This window comes from Doryrhamphus excisus, chromosome 9 (genome assembly GCF_030265055.1).
Source record: "Doryrhamphus excisus isolate RoL2022-K1 chromosome 9, RoL_Dexc_1.0, whole genome shotgun sequence".
NCBI lineage: Eukaryota > Metazoa > Chordata > Actinopteri > Syngnathiformes > Syngnathidae > Doryrhamphus > Doryrhamphus excisus.
The window spans coordinates 12,257,736-12,264,247 of record NC_080474.1 but is presented as its reverse complement, the minus strand read 5'-3'; the positions used below and the strand labels follow the sequence as shown (position 1 = coordinate 12,264,247).

The 6,512-nt window shown below is 41.0% G+C and overlaps 1 protein-coding gene across 1 annotated transcript in view; it reads left to right on the top strand.

Moving 5' to 3' along the window:
• dnajc10 (DnaJ (Hsp40) homolog, subfamily C, member 10) overlaps positions 1 to 6,512 on the top strand; it is a 35,834-nt gene that overhangs the window by 11,801 nt on the left and 17,521 nt on the right. The window lies entirely within an intron of this gene.

The window sequence follows — 6,512 nt, the reverse complement described above, 5'->3', positions numbered from 1 at the left end:
CGTGCGGGTGTAACGGTGTTTCCTCTCCTCCCCTGCGGGACTGTGTGCGCGTGCGTGTGAGAGGGGTGTTTCCTCTTGACTTATTATCACTACTGTGTCAATGACTGTAATCTGATTACATCTTGGATACCAACTCTTACTGCCGTGTACTTAAATACAGTACTGCTTCCATCTTCTGAAATACTCCTAAACCTACTGAAAAGATGCATATAATTACCCAAACTACAAGTGAACATATTGAAATGCTGCCTATAACTACACCCAAATACTACATCTACTAAAATACCTTATAACCTTTACTTCTTAATGTACTGAGAAGCTGCCAAATTTGTTGAGAAGTTGCCAAATGCATTATTTATCCTACTGAAATATGGCGATCAATACACTTTCACACTGAGTAATATATTCTTGACAAGACAGCAACAACAAAAAGGGTGCTGTGGTCTTCAGGGCGTGCCAAAAAAATTGGGGAAAAAAATAATCTTCAATGCAATTATTTTAAAACTGTATGCCCATCATTTTTGTCCTCAGTTTATGGATTTTATATCGCTTCTGTTCATGGTTATTTACTTAGTTTTTGTACATATAGTAGCTATTGCATCGTGTAATGGAATGGAATGGCCTTTATTGTCATTATACAAGATGTACAATGAGATTGGAGAGCTTCTCCTTTCAGTGCAGTAGTCAAGTTTAAAAAGAAAAAAAGTATATAAAAGTAGAGTAAAAAAGACAATTTAACAAGATATATACAAGATATATACAAGATATCCAAAATATACACATAGTATTGCACAGGAGCATATGCAGGAGCAGATATATTAATTTTAGTGCAGTGATAAATGGGTCATAGTGCAAATAATGACTGGTGTATACAGATGAGTAAAGTCACATATGAGTGTATTGTATTGGGTTGTTAAATAAATAAATATGATTGAGGTAGTAACAGAGGCAGTAATGGAAATATTGCGCATTTGCATTATGCTAATGACCGGGTACGTTGTATGTCTGAGTAAATGTAGCTAGACAATTTATTACTTACTATTTATTCATTTATTTACAGGATGTATAGTTTGTGGCCAGGGTATTTATATTGCATTTCACCCTTGTATTTCAGTGTAAATGTACAGTACTGTACATTACTTGTTTAAACTACCACTATAGCAGTTCTGCGTCACGTTAGTACAAATACACGTTAGTTATTTTAAGTACTCTTTGTTTAAAGAATTACTAATAAATAACCGCAGCAGTGAGATGGGCTGACAAAGTTCCAGCTGTGGTTCGTGTATGACGATGAATGAGTAGACTACTACAAGAGGAAGCTAACAAGGTTGTTTAAATGTGGGTGTGACATGGTCCACTGGTCCTCCAAATGTAACAGAACCCAACATCTGGTCTTCTAGCAGAACATGGACATGCTCTCACGTCCTCGCCGCTTCTGTTCCGCTTCCTAAAATAGTCTTGGATGTTTGGGTCAGTGTTTGTCGGACAGGAACTTTGACACAAAGTGTGTTGGCATTTCCTACGTTGTACGCCGGAATGTGGAGGACGTCCCATGTCCCGGCCCGCCCGCTAACATGGCTGCTGTTAGCAGCCTGCATTTCCTTCTTATAGTGCTTGTGAACAAAATGAACAAACAAAGGAAAAATGGTGGCTCGCTTCCTGCTTACTTATTCCATCACTTCCTGGTTACTTCCTGGTCCAGGTGGTCAAGCTACCTGTTAGCCCGAACGCAGATCATCAAAGACAAACATTTTTTTTTGCTGTGATACTGTGTGTGTGTCATTGTGTTATCACTGCCTCATTGCTGCACAACTGTATTGTTGTGTCATTATTGTGCTGTTGTTGTGTTATTGTTATTATTGTTTTTCTTGTAACAATATTTGCGCTATTGTCATTGTGTCATTAATATGACATTATTTTTAATGTTTTAATTATTAATAATGTTGTGTCATTATTGTGTTTTTAGCAACATTTGTAAAGTTGGCATTTTTGTGTCATTGTTTTTTTAATCAACTTGAGTACTCTTTCATTATGTCATTATGGTTGTTTTTCTTTTTTAAACATTTGGGCTGTGATGTCATTATTATGTTATCTCTCTTTTTGTAACGTTTGTGTTGCTGTGTCGTTATTGCTGTGGCGTCGTAGTCGTGTCTTTGTTGTGGTGTCATTGTGCCACTGCTGTGTCATTGTCATGTCATCGCACGGTTGTGCTATTGTTTCATTGTCATTGTTGTGTCACTGACATGTCGTTGTGGTGTTGTTGTGCCACGGTCAGGTCATGTGACAGGCCAACCAGAGTGAGAGGGGTGGCTGTCACAGCAGGGTGTGGCATGTCTATGAGCAGGGTGTTTGTGTGGGGTCTGCTTTGTGACGCCATGGCCACCATGTGTTGTGTGTGAGTCATGTGGTCGTCACGTGTTTTCCTGTCCTGTCTTTCACTTCCTTGTTGGCACTTTAATGGGTGTGGCCAACATCCTCAGAAGTCAGTCCTCAGGACCAACAAGGTGTTGAAGGAGGCGGAGTCATAGACTGTTACCAGTTGCAGTAATTGATGCTGATGTCACATTGTTGTCATGATTGATGTGTGTGATCATGTGACCAGCGGTCTTTATTATCTTCTCTATTTGTGTGTGTGTGTGTTATCAGTGGAATGCTAATCGATGGAACATCCCTGCTGTTTTTACTTCTATTGATGACACATCAAGCTGATCACATCCAGACCCAGCCCTTTGATATGTGTGAGTGTGTGTGTGTGTGCGCCACATGTTTGTAAATGTCATGCCTTATTTGTTAACTTTTAAAGCTAGTGTTAGCATCACAGTGTCTCGTGACATAGTTGCCATTGCAACAAAGCTACATCACATTCTTAACACAAGGAAGTGTGTGCGAGTGTGTGTGTGTGTGTGTGAGAGAGAGAGAGAGAGAGAGAGAGAGGGGGCCATATAAGGACATGATCCTGTGGTCACTAACACACATACACACACGTGTACACACGCACATATGAATGTAGGTCAGTAATCTAAACTGAGAGTAAATATTTTAGCAGTGATGTACATAGACACACACACACACTCCCACACACCCACATGCACACACACCACATGGGGGACGAAGGCGGGGGAGTTGTGGAGTTTGGGGGGGGTGGTCGTCTGAACAGTTGTGACGTCTCCAGGCCATGATAACGTCTGCTAATTGGTACCATCAGTGTGTGTGTGTGTGTGTATGTGCTGCTCTGTCATCTTTCAGAGGACAGAATAGAAAAATTTGAGAAGGAAAACATCTCCCACTTTGAAGAGATGACCTCCTGCAGGGCTCACAGATGATTTTCTGGTGAATAACGTGTGGAAAGACACATTTTATTTCCTGTGTGTGTGTTGTGACATCATCTCGTGAGACACCTCACTCGTCTGCAATGAGACTTTAAAGTGAGTCAGGACCATCCATAGTAATGCTAGTTACTAATTTGCCTGGACATTAGTGATAGTGATGCTGGTTGTCAGCCTGATGATGCTAGCTTGGTGTAACTCGTAGTGGTTATCTTAAGGATACTATACCGACCACGCAAGGAATTGTAAGAATTTTGCTGTATTTGGAAAATATCCCACTTAGAGCTTAAGGGTCAGACTTCAAAGCATTCCAGTCAAATGTAAACAAAAAGGCATGGCTGACCACCCCGATAAGTATGAGTATTTACTACTAATTCACTTCAGATCGTGAACATGCTACTTGTTAGCCTATAAATCAGACAGGTCATGAGCTGTAAGTAGCTCTGCAGTTGATTTTATATAGCTCACCAAAGTATCAACAGATATTTCATTCAACTCATAGGTCTCTAATTTTGTAGACCGGGCGCAGGCGTGAGAAGGCGTGAGAGGCGTAACACAGCCAAGTGTAATCTTAACCAATCAAATGAACGCCTGTCATTGCGTTTAAATGCACAGGATTTGGACTATGCATCAGAGGCCACCATGCACGTCATTCACCACATATGCCACCTCATGTTCTAGACAGTTATATTAAACACAGCATAAGACTAATCCTGGTATCTTACTTGTTTTTCCACCAACATTCCTGCTCTACATCGCCAAATATCTTTGATGGGGAATGACACGCATGGTGTTCTCTGATACGCAGTCCAATCTGGTGCATTTAAGGGCCTTCTCTCCTCCCTTACACTTGCGTCGGTGGGAGGGATGGATGCGTGGGTGCGCCAGACTGCGTAGTTCACGAAATTTGTGACAGGTGACAAGTGTGCTGGCCACACCCTGTTTCGCAAAGGCAGGTGAGGCGTGCTTGTACCTGGTTTACGAAATTAGATCCCCTAGTCTTCAGTCTAAGGATGCTACTTTTAAAGTCTAAAAATGCCAGTTTTTAGTACATATATGAGAGTTTTTAACGGCACGGCGGTTGAGTGGTTAGCGCGCAGACCTCACAGCTAGGAGACCAGGGTTCAATTCCACCCTCGGCCTTCTCTGTGTGGAGTTTGCATGTTCTCCCTGTGCATGCGTGGGTTTTCTCCGGGTACTCCGGTTTCCTCCCACATTCCAAAAACATGCTAGGTTAATTGGTGACTCCAAATTGTCCATAGGTATGAATGTGAGTGTGAATGGTTGTTTGTCTATATGTGCCCTGGAATTGGCTGGCCACCAAGACAGTCCCAAGACAGCTGGGATAGGCTCCAGCACCCCTGCGACCTTCATGAGGAAGTGGTAGAAAATGAATGAATGAATGAATGAGAGTTTTTAGTCTATAAGTGCAAATGTAGTCTAAAGGTGTTAGTTTTTAGTCTATGACAGAGGTAGGGAACCTATGGCTCGGGAGCCAGGTAGGGCTCTTTTGATGACTGTATCTGGCTCTCAAGCATTTACCACAATAAAAATGTATGTTTGCTAACATTTTAAAGTAAACATCACAGAAATCACTGTTAAAAATAGTAAAAATCAACAACTTTCTTATGCATTTTAATCCGTCCATCTATTTTCTACTGCAATACGGCTGACCATATCTATCTTTCCTGATGATATTTTCCAGGTCAAACACCAAAACTCGATTATTACTGGGTAATGCGGTAGTGTACCTCGGTCATTAAGATGTAAATGTAAACTTTCCTCCTTTAGTCAAATAGTCACCTAGCTAAAGCTGCAGAACCAAGCCTTCTGGCAAAGATGGCCAAAAGAATGAAATATACTGAGTATGGTGCAAAACCATGCAGCAGCAGAAGTTGCATTAATGGCAGCAAGTATTTGATTTATTATTGGACACTGCGCTGCTCACAAAAGTGTGCTGGCCACACCCCCTTGGCGTGGGGTAGTGTGCCTGGGCTACGTAATTAGAGCCCATTATACGTATCTAAAACTGTTGGTCTTACATAAAAATGCACACATTTTATTGCATTCAATGTTTAAAAAAATGTATATGGCTCTCACAGATACACATTTTAAAATATCTGGTCTTCATGGCTCTTATAGCCAAAAAGGTTCCCGACCCCTGGTCTATGATGAAAGTTCTTCATCTAGTTCTTGGTCTATAGATGCTAGTTTTTTCTCTGTACTGTAGATGCCACCTTGAAAACTTTTTAAATTAAAAAAACAAACAAACCTAAAAGTAAAAATATTTTTGCACCATTCATTCTTGTACATAATCTTGTATGTTTGTGTGTTCGTATTTGCTGGCAGTTCGAAGGCCATTAGCAAGACAAGGACAGCACTGTGAGCATCCGTGCCAAAGAAAAAAAAAATTGAACAGAACAGTACATCTTGGTGCTTCTTGTTTGTTGTGGTGTTGTGCTTCCTGTGTGCTGACTGAAGTCAGAATGTCAACGTAAATAAACTCCAGTCTACTGTATCACATCATCATCATCATCATCATCACAACGCTAATTAACTGTAAGATAACACTCCCTGTCTGTGTGTGTGTGTTTGATTGAGTGTCCATATGTTGAGTCAGTAATGAGTTAAAAGCCTGAAGCACTAACACTGTGTGTGTGTGTGTGTTGTCCCACAGGCAACACAAGCTGTTACTGTTTATAAATAACAAGGGAAGTTTGTGTTTATACATACATAGTACATAAACACAGTATAAGTACGTTCACTTCTTGAATAATCAGTTCCAAGGTCAAGCTGTGGCCATCATGAAAGCTTTATTAAGTGTACAGTCAACATTTTAACATTCATGAGTGTCATACGATGTGAGTGTGAATGGTTGTTTGTCTATATGTGCCCTGTGATTGGCTGGCGACCAGTCCAGGGTGTATCCCGCCTCTCGCCCAAAGACAGCTGGGATAGGCTCCAGCACCCCCGCGACCCTCGTGAGGAAAAAGCGGTAGAAAATGAATGAATGAATGAATGTCATACGGGTGTAAAAAGAAGTGAATCATTGTTAATAGTACAAAATACTCTAAAATGCTAACTCACTCGTTAGCATATGGTGACACTCACTCCCTGTCTATATTCTTTTCCTCCTCTCACCTCCTTCTCCTTTGATGGTCTTGGAAGACTCCTGAAGTTGACTCA